At 43.8% G+C, this 13622-nt stretch overlaps 1 protein-coding gene across 1 annotated transcript in view; it reads left to right on the forward strand.

Moving 5' to 3' along the window:
* The window catches only part of FARP1 (FERM, ARH/RhoGEF and pleckstrin domain protein 1), a 310977-nt gene that overhangs the window by 106057 nt on the left and 191298 nt on the right, over positions 1-13622 (forward strand). The gene's annotated exons all lie outside the window — the stretch shown is intronic.

Here is a 13622-nt window from a genome sequence, read left to right on the forward strand (position 1 = left end):
CTTTTTTTCTAGCTTGGTAAAGGGTCTTCCTATTAGCCACCAGTTCCTCTCCTTGTAATGAAAACTGAACTTAAAACGGATTTCACTGTGGGCTTTTTTGGAGAAGGTTATTAAATGTTTACCCCCCAGCCTCTTCGAACACATATTGGATTTCAGTGTAATTTTAAACAAATTCTTTAAAGTACATGAGATTTAATAGTTCTAATCGTAAAGAGTTAAAAAAGAAGCCAGTGTACCGCCTGTAACACCTTATTTCCCTTTTTTTTTTTTTTTTTTAAAGCAACAGTCTCTTGAAAAGAGTGATCGCTTTGGGGCAGTTTGATTAAATTTTCAGAGACCTTTTATTTATTAAATATATTCACATTAGTTCTAGAGAATTTTGTGTACATTTAAAGTGGGATCAAATCAGCTCCAGAGTTTATGGTGGAAGTACAGTAACTGCATATTTCTATCTTGATCATTGGCAGTTTGGTTTCCCCAGCAAATATTCTTTGAAGAGAACATTCTTCATGGGATGCTGCACTGTCTTTCCATCGTCCAAGTGGCTGGTCCCCTCGGGCAATTTTTCGGTCCTTTGCCGCCCAAGCATCTCACCACCAAGTGCGCGTAATTGATAAATTTGAACAGGGCCTCCTTGTCCTTCATCTGAACGAAAGGCTCTATTTCTTCCATAAATTGGGCTTGAAATAGGAGCTTAGCCAGAGCACTGGGTGAAGAAGAGCTGCTTGCTCTCCATCAAGTCAGGACTTAAAGTCCCGTTTCGTTATTTCATTGGAAGAAAGTCGTCCGCCAAGGCTGGAGTCTATTGAATGCGTGGTATGAACACATTTTAGCGCCAAATAAAAGTTCCTCTCCTGCCGGGTGAGTGTAGGTGGAGATGGGGTCTCTGGCAGTGAAGCCCCCTTACAGCTACGTGTTGTGGGGGAGGGCTGGGCTCCCCTCACCCCAGATTTTGGTCCTCCTTATAGGGGAGTCAGGAGGCCTTTCCACTGTGGAGTGTTGGATTCTAGGGAAAGATCCACTTCTCTTCCAGCCAGAAATTAGACTAAAGAGAGGAGTTTGGTTGGTTGCTAGTACGGAAGTTAAAAATCATCTCTTTCCCAAGAGGTCTCTTAATTAGATTGCTTAGTTTTAAAATGTTAATTGGAATTGCTGCCCTTCAGTTGCTGAAAGCGTTTCCATTTAAAAGGAACGCCTCATTTCCCATATTGCTGTGTTGTGAGAAATTGACAGTGATTTCTGCCTAAGATTTTTTTGAATTGAAAGAAGGGATCAGGGGAGTTCCCATCGTGGCGCAGTGGTTAAGGAATCCGACTAGGAACCATGAGGTTGTGGGTTCGGTCCCTGCCCTTGCTCAGTGGGTTAACCATCCGGCGTTGCCGTGAGCTGTGGTGTAGGTTGCAGACGCGGCTCGGATCCCGCATTGCTGTGGCTCTGGCGTAGGCTGGCGCCTACAGCTCTGATGAGACCCCTAGCCCGGGAACCTCCATATGCTGCGGGAGCGGCCCAAAGAAATAGCAAAAAGACAAAAAAAAAAAAAAAAAGAAAGAAGGAAAGGATTAGGAATCATAAAGCCTTGTGGAAAGACTGATAACACCAGATGATCTACTTTAATTCAAGTTTGTCTTATCAGTTTCTTTTGTTTCAAAACTACTATCTTATCTAATATATTTTTTCACCTTTTTTTTTTTTGACTGTGTCTTTAGCATGCAGAAGTTCCCCAGCCAGGGGTCAACCCAAGCCATGGAGTGACAACGTGGAATCCTTAACTACTAGGCCACCAGGGAGCTCCGTTAACGGTTGCTTGATAATCACGAAGTAGGTTGTTTATATATAGAGGGCAGTTAATTTTGATGAGAACAGATTTTGAGCTCCCATGTCTAATTCACTGTTACATCTGATACACTGTATATACAGTAATTTACTTGAAACACACATATATAATGTGTGTAGTAGATGCTTTCTGCTTGTATGAACTCAAAGCTTTATTTTTAACAGCCCTCTCCAGTTTCCTTCCTGGAGTAAAGACGATGATGAAGCCTGAACTAGTTGGAATAGCAGATGCTTATTATTCTTGAGCATTCTTTTGGGGTTGTTCTTGAAAAGAAAAATATTTAATAATCACAGCATTATCGTGTGATTAGCTGGTAGGAACAATTTCAAATAACACATAACCTACAGAGATCTATCCTGTTCCTGTGGTAACTTTTGAAATGAATTCTTCATTGTCATGGATAGATTAGGAAAATAAACTTAGTTTTCTCATTCTTATAACTTTAAAAAAAGGGAGTTCTTTAGTTTCTGTCTAGGAAAGGCAACTAATTTTTTGGTGTTGTTAGATAATTTTCTAAGGGGGGTGTATGTGTGTGTTTACATACTCTGTTCCCGCCCTCTCCTTCCCTGGGGATAATTTTAAAAGCTCAAAGTCCTTAGTCATAGATAGGAAACAGTGCTCTCAGTGGGGCATTTAGAAAAGTTTAATTTTAACCAGGTACTGGAACAGCAGACAGACAGAGTGATATCACTTAAGAACCCAGCACTTGAGTGAATGGAGGCTTTGTCAGTGCTTTTCTAGATCCGAGCACTGAAATGGAACATTAATTGTTATTTAAGTTAGAGAATCCAGCTGTTCCTGGAACCTGTGTCTCTGGCCTGGGCACTTTGTGTGCCAAACTGAGAGCCAGGGCTCTTGTGTCCTGCACACCTGGGGGAGTAGGCACGCCGTCTGCTCCCGGGGCCGGTGACTTGTGGCTGACATCATTGGACCCACCTTGGTCCCCACACGATTTCTTTAACTGCTCTTTAAGACAGTCCCATGGCCAGCCCAGGTCACTACCACGGACCCCCTAAATTCTGAGTGTGGGTGGCATGGGCTGTCACCTCCCACCACCCTGCGGTATGGAGCATCCCGGCAGAGTGGGCGGCTGGACGAGACCCCAAGATCTGCTTGGACCAGCACGGAGTGATGGCAGGAAAGGTGGGAGATGGGCTCAGGGTTCTGTTGGAATGAAAAGCCCCAGAGAAACCTTAGCTAAGGTAAAGCAATCGAAGGTCAGTTATTTATGGCCACCCCCTGCCCCAACTTCACAAAGGATTAAAGCTGCCAAAGAGCCTAGATAGTGTAAATTGGAAGTAGGTTAAAAAAAATCAAAGCAGAGGGAGACTAAGGGGAGATGTAAAGTGGATCCCAAAATGAAGCCTGTTCACAGACTGAAGGCCACCAGGGGCGAGAGGCAAGGCAAGAGCTTTCCAGCTGTTGTTGGGAAGTTCCTTGTCCCCTGAGCACTCGAGCTTCAGATTGTACAATAAAAATGGACCAATTCTCAGAAGACCCATGGATTCTGACCCTGGGGCCCCAAGTGACTCTCTCCCAGTGCCCTTATGGAGGGAGCATGCCTGCCAACCTCCTCAGCATTTTTAGTATCATAGAGGCAGGTACCTGGGACAAATTGCTCCAGATAGGCTGATGGGCACACCCAAGCCCAGCCCAGTAAATGGACATTTTAATGGGGGAAAACGTGCCAGTGACATATCTAATAGCTAGCATCTGCTAGATGTAGGCTGTGTAGTATCTAGAAGGGTGACAAAGCAGTTCTGAATGTTTGGAACGTTCTGTGAGTTTTGAGCTCCTTCTACTGTATGTGGGTACAGTGAGGCGCACTGGTGGACTTGAGGAGGACAGGATGGAGAAGTGGGTAAGGAGACACCTGCCGAACAGGTGCTTACCCATGGCTTACCGAAGGTGAGATTTTATTAAGGCCGTAAAAATAACAGGCTGTTCTTTTATAGGATGGAATAATGGTAGGAAAAGGAACATCTGGTGTGTTTTTTAATCATAACCAAAATTTCAGAAAATTTTGGATGTTAATATGTTAAAATTGTGACATGCAATTTTAATGAACTACATTATATAATATATATAATTATATATAAGTCATTTTGTTTAGGTGTAATTATACATTAAAATAACTACATTATATTAACAGACACATTTAATATATAATTATATATAATATACATTCTAATATATAATTTAATGTATAAGTATGTAAATAATTATATATTAAAATAATTATATAAAACAAAATTACATGTCATATAAAATAATTATAAATCAATAAATTATATACAATGTAATATATTAATAATTAAAATATTATATATAAATAATTACATAAAAGGAACTACCGTAATGAACTAGAGTCAATCCTCATTATTCACAGATTCCAGTATTTCTGAATTCGCTCACTCTTCAAGTTCATTTGTAACCTCTACATTGCTGCTTGCGGTGCTTTCAAGATCGTTCATGGGCACGCGCAGAACAGGGAAGGATCTGATTTCCCAGATGCACACGTTGCCAACTGAGGTTGCATGAGGCAATACCCTGCTGCTTGTTTCAGCTGTTAGAGGAAATGGGTTTGTTCAGCACTGTTTTCCCATTGCTGTGCTTTCTCTTGGCCATTTTGCTGTTTAAAATGGCCCCAGGAGAGCTGAAATACTGTCTTACGCCTGAGCACAATAGGTATGGGGTCCTACGGAGAAAAATGCATGTGTTAGGGAAGCTTCATTCAGGCATGAGTTACAGTGTTGTTGGACTTGAGTTTAATGTTAGTGAGTCAACAGTGTATATTCAATACAGTGTCTTTAAAAAGAAACGCACTTAGGAGTTCCCGTCGTGGCTCAGTGGTTAACGAATCCGACTAGGAACCATGAGGTCATGGGTTCGATCCCTGGCCCGCTCAGTGGGTTAAGGATCCGGTGTTGCCATGAGCTGTGGTGTAGGTCGCAGACGTGGCTCGGATCCCGAGTTGCTGTGGCTCTGGCGTAGGTCGGTGGCTACAGCTCCGATTTGACCCCCAGCATGGGAACCAATAGGAATTTCTAAGTATCTTTTATGAAAATGGCCACAGATCATGTGATGCTTTGACTCAATGATTTTACTCTCATTTCACCTCTGGAAATATGCAAGCATCACCCTTCTTCCTCAATGTATTAGGGACTTGGTGAGGAAGTGACATCTTCGATGGCATGGTGTTCTGTTGGCTGGCATGGTCGGCATGTAAGCATTTTTGATACAAGACCCTCTTGACAAGAGTCAGCCTTTGACCCCTTTATTTAGGGAAGGGGACTTCCACATTTTTGCCCAGGGAATACGTCCTTAAAAAGAACTTGGGGGTCTAGTCAGTCTGATCTTTTTTTTTTTTTCTTCACGGTGAGAGCGATACTTTAATACGAGAAGGCTTGTGTTTTCTCCCATGCTGTCCACGGAGTTATCCTTCGATGAGACCTTAAATTGTTTGACTGTCAGGATGATGGATGCCACGCAGGATTGCATCGCAGGGAGGCAGGAAGGTAGCCAGATGCATTTCTGCGAAGGAGAGATCACAGGGCCCTGTGTTTATACCTGTCTTTGCGGATTAGAGAAGCAAAAAGACCAGAGAAGACCTGGAGCAGGACCATCTCTTAGTGACGGTTTCCAGAGGTGAGTGTTGAGAAAGTGAACTTCCAGTGGGAAAGGAACCTTCTGGTTACCCCCCTCTGTCCTTTCAGGGACACACGTGATGTTTGACAGCTCCTTCTCAGATTGCTTTTGGAAGTCTTCAAAATTCAGCAGGGTTTGTAGGCTGTGTTGACATTTTTGAAAACCTGATTTTTGATGGTTATAAGTTGTCAAGCCCTTGAGCTTCCGATAGGGCCACTCACTTGATAAAAGAGAGAAGAGCATGTGGCTGTGAGTGTATGAAATCACACGTTTCTTGGAGTTTGTTTATGATATTTACGAGTGATTTCCAAGCATGGGGGCTGTCCATTAACTTCATGGAAAAACTTAGGCTCTTTGGGGAAAAAAATGTGGGATTACACCAAAACCAGAACTGAGTTTGTCGTTCCTTAAAACGTCATCTTAAGTCGCATCAAGGCTATTATGCTAAAATCTGACACTATATATGTTTTGGATGCTTTCGATTCTTTTTTTTTTTTCCTTTTTTCTTTTTTGGTCTTTTTAGGGCTGCACCCGCGGCATATGGAGGTTCCCAGGCTAGGGGTCGAATCGGGAGGTACAGCCGCCGGCCTCCACCACAGCTCACAGCAGCCAGCTCCTTAACCCACTGAGCGAGGCCAGGGATAACCCTCATGGATCCAAGTACGTTTTGTTAACTGCTGAACCACAAAGGGAACTCCTAAGGATGCTTTAGAGTCTAAAGAAATGTCCTGTAATGTCCATCTTTGGGGTTTGTACATGGCTTGGGTTTTTTTGGTATGTCATCTGTTAAAACTTTGAATTGTGAAATATGGCATATTTGCAAATGAGGCTATAAGATGTGGCAGTATAGTTTAACCAATTATAACATGAACGTCCACGTTAAAAAGACAGCCCTCCCAAGGCCAGCCCCTCCCCCATTCCTTCACCCTCCTCGTCCCTCCCAGGTCATCACGGTCTGCATTTTGCCGTCATCGTTTCTTTGCTTCTTTTTATGGTTGGGCTCATGGTGGGTGTGATTCTAGACAAAAGTGTGTGTGATTTTTAAATGACTTGTTCAACACCCGTCTTCGCCCTTCACTCTGCAAAGAGGAAAGACGTGGATTCTGGTCGGTGGTCTGTTCGTAGCCTCGAGCACAGCTCTTAGCACACAGCTGGGACTGAATCGATGTCTGTGGATTAAATGAGTAAATAAAAATATGTATTGCTGTAAAAATAGCAGCTTCTGATTTATAGCTAAGGTGTGTGAATGCGTATTGGAATAACCGGAGGTAGTATTGAAAGCAATGACTGGAACATGGATTTATATGGAAGGCCAATCCCATGGGCCCAGTTGCAGACTGGAAAAGCGAGGCCCTCACGGATGACGGCTTTGCTCAAGGTCCTGTAGCTGATGGTGGCCAGAATCTGCATCTCCTCCTCCTGGATTCTGTCCGCTGAGCCGTGAGGCACTCTCACAGTGCGTGTGTTCAAGAGAGAGATGGATGGCTTCACCTTAATAGAAAGTCCCCCTGCCCCGGGGAGGCAAGTGGACTAACAGATACAAAAAGCCGTCAAATTCACACATAGCGTCATTCACTGTGTTAAGGTTCCTGATTGACCGAGAAAACAGACCATATTGGGATAGTCATAGGGTTAATTACATATGTATCTTAGTAATGTTAATAGTCTGTATAATATTGGAATAATTGGAAGTTCCCATGGTGGCTCAGTGGGTTAAGAACCTGCCCAGTGTAGTCTCTGTGAGGAGGCGGGTTCCATCCCTGGTCTTGCTCAGTGGGCGAAGGATCCGGTTGCCGCAGGCCATGGCGTAGATCATAGATGCGGCTCTGATTTGGTGTTGCCGTGGCTGTGGTGTAGGCTGGCAGAGCGCCAATTCTGCCCCTAGCCCGAGAACTTCCACATGCTGCAGGTGCAGCCCTTAAAAAAAAAAAAAACAATAACGGGAAAGTTAAGAGTGACTTGATTGTCAGAGGAATTTTTCAAAATGCTAGCTGAGACATAATTTTGGTTTGTCCAAACTTCTTGATTATTCAGTGTGGGAATGGCAAGTCTGAAAGAAAATCACTGCAGGTGATTGTAGGCGATGGTAGCTTAAAATTTTAAATGTGGTCCCTTTTCGGTTGATAGGCAGATAGCATTTATCAGGCTCGATATAAGGTTCCTGACCTGAATTTTTGTGTATTTTGCAAACAATGGCGTTTCCCTAGAGTGGGGTCTGAGTTTTGGTGTTGGAGACTCCTGGCGCTGCCCGCCTCTCCATCCCCCCAGGCGTGCACACACGTACACACAATGGTGATTTGATTTTGTCACGGAACGCTGAACCCAGAGACAAGCCATTCGTGCCCAGCCAGGGGACCAGAGAGCTGTGATGTCAGGTGGGCTGGCCGGACCCCTTGGGTACTACAGAATGCTCAGTATTTCTGTACTTACAGGCTGCTTTAGAATGTGCCCTCCAGAAACACCAGCCATCTCCGTGCTGTCAACCCTTTCAAAGACTCTTATCTTTATTGCAGCCCGCTTAGCTGCCAATACCTTCCAAGAGTCTGCAATTGTAAGTCAGCGTTAAAGCTTCCCCTGCTGGTCTATAAAGAAAGTTATCTATGAAGCCCACTCTCATGTTCAAGTCCATGATGCTGTGAGCCTTGGTGATAATTTATACTTGAGAGGAAAATATTAACTGCCTCAGAGTCTCAGGGTATTATTTTTAAAGCCCTGCCAAATTGTTTTGACACCAGCATTTTTCAGCCCGACTTTGGCCAGCATGGACCCCGGAGATTTTCAAGTAGCTTTTATCAAAATAAAACCAGCTACTTAGTTATGAGTAGGTAGAATTCCAGAGGTTGGCACTGATGGTGCAAGCATGGTGCATGATGGATTAAGAGCCGTGTGTTGATTTAGGCTGCAAGAAAAGCCATTTCCCAGCCAAGTTCGTTCAGCAAGGAGAAATGTGACGTCTGTAAGCTTTGAGAAGGGTGCTTTGGGAGATGAAAATCATGGGAAGCATTAAGGAACGTTGTTAAGTGTTGGTTGGCAGCGCAACTTCTGAGTCTCTCTACCCGGATGATTGGTGGTGATGAAGAGTTTGAAAGCATCAGTAGCTCTTTTGATTGAGAGCGGCTGCCGAGCACTTTGGCCAGCCCTCTGGAGTTGGCTAGTGTGATGGAATTTATCAATGAAAAAACAGATTCATATCAAAGGCTGGATGTTGGACAAACACTGGCTTCCAGTCCTGTTTCTACCCCTTTTTGAGACCTGGGTTTTGCCACCTGTGAAGTGAGGGTAAGAGTACCACCTTATCGTGCAGATTGAATGAGAATGGATGTTGTAATGGTGTGTCGCTTTCCAGGTACTCAGTCTATGAAGCCTGCTGCAGCCGCGGCTGTTTGTGCCCCGGGCCACGTGATGGGAAACGCTGTGCTCAGTTTCAAACCCAGATGTGTGTGGCTCTTCCACTTTGGATTTCACAGCCCTGCCTCCCTTCATGGCAGGTTTTCAGTTAAACTGGGACATGTGGTCTGTTTGGGGTTTGCCGTAATGAACACAGGCAGCATTTCTGGGTTTGAGGTCGGATTCATCGTCACGTGTGTGCGCGTGTGCACACGCGAGTCGGATTTGGAACAAATTGATTGGCGGTTTTTGTCTCATTCTTCACAAAATGGGGCTCACCAGATGGTTACAAATCCTTGAAAACAGCACTCTCTATGCTTTTCGTCCATGTGATTCTTCCACCTGTGTTTTGGAGACGGCCTCCGCTCACTTACCTGGCTTCATGGGGACCCCTGGATTTCCGGGTAAAGAGATGATAGGTGTGGGCATCCCCGAAAATCGCTGTGTCCTCCTTCCCTGTCCCCAAAGAGCCGTCATGTGATGGCACGCTGATGCAAACCAAGATTGGTATTTGTGTCGTCTTAGCATTGGGGGTTTGGAGTGAGTAGGGCGTGTTGGAACCTTAAGTCCACTCTTAATAAAAGCGTGATTCTGAACAAGCTTCTTCACTTGGGTGAGTCTCAGGTCAACTGAAAAATGTAGACGAGAGTCACATCTGTCTGTGTTGGAGTTTGTAGTGGTGCCTTCGGGGGGGACTAGGGAGCATGGGTGAGATGATGAGACAATTCTGGGCACCTAGTAGGTGCTGAAGAAAAAGGGGTTCTAACTCGGTACTTGAACTTGAAGCTCTCATCAGAACCTTCTCTGTTGGATTTGTATTAGGTCTATTAATGAGCAAGGTAGTCTTCTGTCTGTTTTGCTCTAAATGCAGAGATTTAAGCCAAATAAGCCAAGTGCATAATAGTTTAGCTCTGGTCAGCTGTTTATACCTTCAGATTCAGCCTCAGCACAAATAGCCTTACCATGAATTCACAAGAAGTTGCTGAGTGTTCAGGATCTTAAGCTCACTGCTGGGATTAATTCTTTTTTAATTTTTTTCCAACAGACTGTCTAGAGAATATCCATGATGCTATAAATGAAAACATATGTTAGGATAACCGATGGCAGTGGGGAAATGGGAAACGAAACCACGGGATTTTCAGGAATCACTTCGTTGGAGAAGAGCTGGCTTGGCCACCATTGGGGCAAAGGAAAAAATACATTTAGTGCAGAGTTCCTTTTATGGCTTTCTGTTAAGATTGCTTTGCATTGAAAAACAGATGGAAACATTTTTATTTTCTAGAAGACTTTTTTTTTTTTTGAAACAAATGACGTTCCAAAATTAGCTTAATTTGAGAAATGAGATTTCGAGTGTGTCGGGGGAAGCAAGCGTGGGGAGACTATTTTCCAGCCTCCTTTGGTTGCCCTAAATAAGCTTAATTAATGAGCAGGTCATAAACTGAAAATGTGGAAAACCATGGCTTTACAGACTTCTTAAAAATGCAAAAGTGGTTGCTATGTAATCAGAAAATACATGAATTTGCTGATACCTTAAAATATCAAACAGTGCTCTTTTTATTTGAATTTACTTCTCATGGGTGGGTTTTGAAAAATATTGGTAATGAGAAGATGATGGGAGCGGCATTTTGTTTATTGCCTCTTTTGTAGTCCTGCATGGCAGATTTCTTTTGAAGTCTGTAAAGGGTGACCTCTTCAGCGGAATGAAAAAAAAAAAAGTCTCCTTTAGAAAACGTGATTCCTCTCTCGTTCATGATCTTTGTTCATGATCTTTGTGGATGGCTTAGACTCTGTCAGGCAGAGATGGTGAGGGGAAGGTCCCATAGAATTGTGGGAAGAGGATGCGTAGTGGGACCACATGGTGGGAACTGTAGGCCATTGTTTGAGCATCGTCTAGTCTCCCTTTCACCCTCCAAATCCAGAACCATCTCTTTGACGATGAGAAGCATCACTCAAACCTAAAGCAGCAACCCTTTTGGAAAGCAACTTAGCAACAGCTCAGAAATCTGAAAAATGTGCATAGCTTTGCTGTCCAGGGTTGAGGAAGTGCTCTCACAGAGCTCGTAGGAGGAAAAACCCCTTCAGAAGATGTTTATGAAGAGATGTTAATGAAACTTTAAGTCTGCTCCAGTGATTGTGGATTCATACACAGAATTCTCCCTAAGTTTTTTTTTTTCTTTTTTTTTTTCCAACCGCACTCATGGGATCTGGAAATTCTTGGGCCAGGTACCGAGTCCGAGCTGCAGCCTAAGTCACAGCTGTGCAATGCTGGATCCTTAACCCACCATGCCACAGCGGGAACTCCAGTAAGTATTTCTACTACCAAAAAAAATAAAATAAAATACCTCTATTATACTATATTTTAAGTAATACATCAGTATTTGAAATCTGAGTTTTTTTTGTTTGTTTTTTTCTGTTGTTCGTAATTCTAAGCTGGTGAAACTAAGAGAGCTCTGGGAAAGCCATGCATGGTAGAGACAGAAATGAGAAGGGAGGTTGCCAGGGGCTGGAGGGAGGAGTAGGGGAGTCACCGTTTAATGGATACACAGGTACGGTTTTGTAAGGTGCAGAAAGTTCCAGAGATGGGTGGTGATGATGGATGCATAACCACGAGAATGGGTTTCATGCCATGGACCTGTACACTTAAAAATGGTTAAAGGGGTAAACTTTATGTTAAGTAATTGCACCACAAATTCTTCTTCTTTTTTTTTTTTTTTAATTTTAGGGCCGCACTTGCGGCATATGGAGGTTCCCAAGCTAGGGGTGGAATCGGAGCTACAGCTGCCGTCCTACACCACAGCCACAGCCACAGCCACAGCCACAGCCACGCCCGATCCCAGCTGCATCTGCAGCCTTCCCCACAGCTCCCGGCAATGCTGGATCCTTAACCCACTGAGCAAGGCCGGGGATCGAACCTGCAACCTCATGGTTCCTAGTTGGATTCGTTTCCGCTGCACCACAAAATCTTAAAAAAGGAAATGTAATAAATAAAGAGAATGACGAGGAATAGCAATTTAAAAAAATGTGTGTGCGAGCATCACTCACCAGTGGAAAGGCTTGCTTTTGGAAGGAGACTTGACGTTTCAGTGATAAACATCTTAGCGTGCATCTCTTAAAAGATCCCTCTTTGTTCCCTGATGCTGAGAAAATAAGGGAATCAGAGTAATTGATCCTTCAAGAGTCTGTCCTGCTTTTAACCCTTCAGGCTCTGGACCGTATTAGATGTGTAGACTTGAGCATCGGCTAGATGGGTAGCCCATTTTGAGGAAAATTCCAGGATGACCATCCTTACTTTGGTTAAAAGCAATTTAAAAAATACTCAGGAAGCTTCATAATACATTTTGTTACTTCACTATCCACTTATATTCTGAGCGCCTTATTGCCTGCTGCAGGGAAGGGACACTTCTTACTTTTAATAAAATTAGGGGGTCTCTTCTGCCCCTGAAAGAATTTTTGTCCTCCTAATGTTAGCTGGTTGAATAAATTACAGGACTGCTTTCTTTATTCCTTCTCTCATTGAAGGCTTCGAATACTAACTAGTGGCCACCAGTGGGTCTAGACACAATAGAAAAGCAAAAATACATTGTTCTTTTGCGTTATTTACTCATCACTCCTGTGACTGTCTAAAAATGTATACAACTCAGAGTTGCCTAGTGGCTTAGCAGGTTAAGAATCCAGAGTTGGCACTGCTGTGGTGTGCGTTCCAGCCTTTGCCCGGGAACTTCTGGATGTTGTAGGTGTGGCCAAAAATAACAACAATAAAAAACCACATAAAATATAGAGAACTTGTCATCTATTTCAAGATGCTGTGAATCATGTGTTTGAACCTGTGTTCTAGTTCAGGATGTCTTACCCACGTGTTGCCTATTGATTGGTGAAACAGTGCATCATTTAAAAGGATTTTGTGCTTGCTTTCATCCATTCCCATTAAAAATAAGGAGTTCCCAATGTGGCTCAGTGCAATGAATCCAACTAGTATCTGTGAGGTTGTGGGTTTGATCCCTGGTCTCGCTCAATGGGTTAGGATCCTGTGTTGCTGTGAGCTGTGGTGTAGGTTGCAGGTACAGCTCGAACCTGATGTGGCTGTGGCTGTGGTGTAGGCTGGCAGCTGTAGCTCCAATTCGAACCCTAGCCTGGGAACTTCCATATGCCACAGGAGTGGCCCTAAAATAATAATAATAATAATACAAGGTGCAGCCAGCATTGAGTTGAGCCTTCGCAAATATTCACTGCTTCCCACGTGAACTATAAAAGCATCTGAAAGATCAAGGTTATGGTACCCAGAGGTCTGGAACTCAACCCAGCTCAACTCTGGGCCTGAGAAAGCAAAACACAACGGTTAACCTCAAGCTCGCCCACAGGGCTTGTTTTATTAATACTGCCCAGACTCCCTCCCTCCCCACCTGCCTTTTAGGCTCTTGTTCTTCAAATCCCTGATGCTTTAGCCTGAATTGCTTTTTCATGTTCTCCCCAGGCAATGAGTTTTAACATGAAAACTATATTCTGGCTTCAATCCCGCTGTTCTGCTAAGAAGCTGACCAGTGTTTGCAATTCACTTCTCAAATGCTGCTTGCCAGGTGTACCAGGACAAGAGCTGTGCTAAACGAGGCTGCAGACAGGATGCTAAGGGCTGAGTGTGATCCCAGAGCCCTGTGCTCAGAGGGGGTCAAGGCCTCGATATGAATCATTTTGACACAGAGGCAGGAGCACAGGCTGAAGCTAAGGCTTAGCTCCTGCGCTTGAGGGGCCTTTATGA

The sequence above is a fragment of the Phacochoerus africanus genome, chromosome 13 (assembly GCF_016906955.1).
Source record: "Phacochoerus africanus isolate WHEZ1 chromosome 13, ROS_Pafr_v1, whole genome shotgun sequence".
Classification (NCBI taxonomy): Eukaryota; Metazoa; Chordata; class Mammalia; order Artiodactyla; family Suidae; genus Phacochoerus; species Phacochoerus africanus.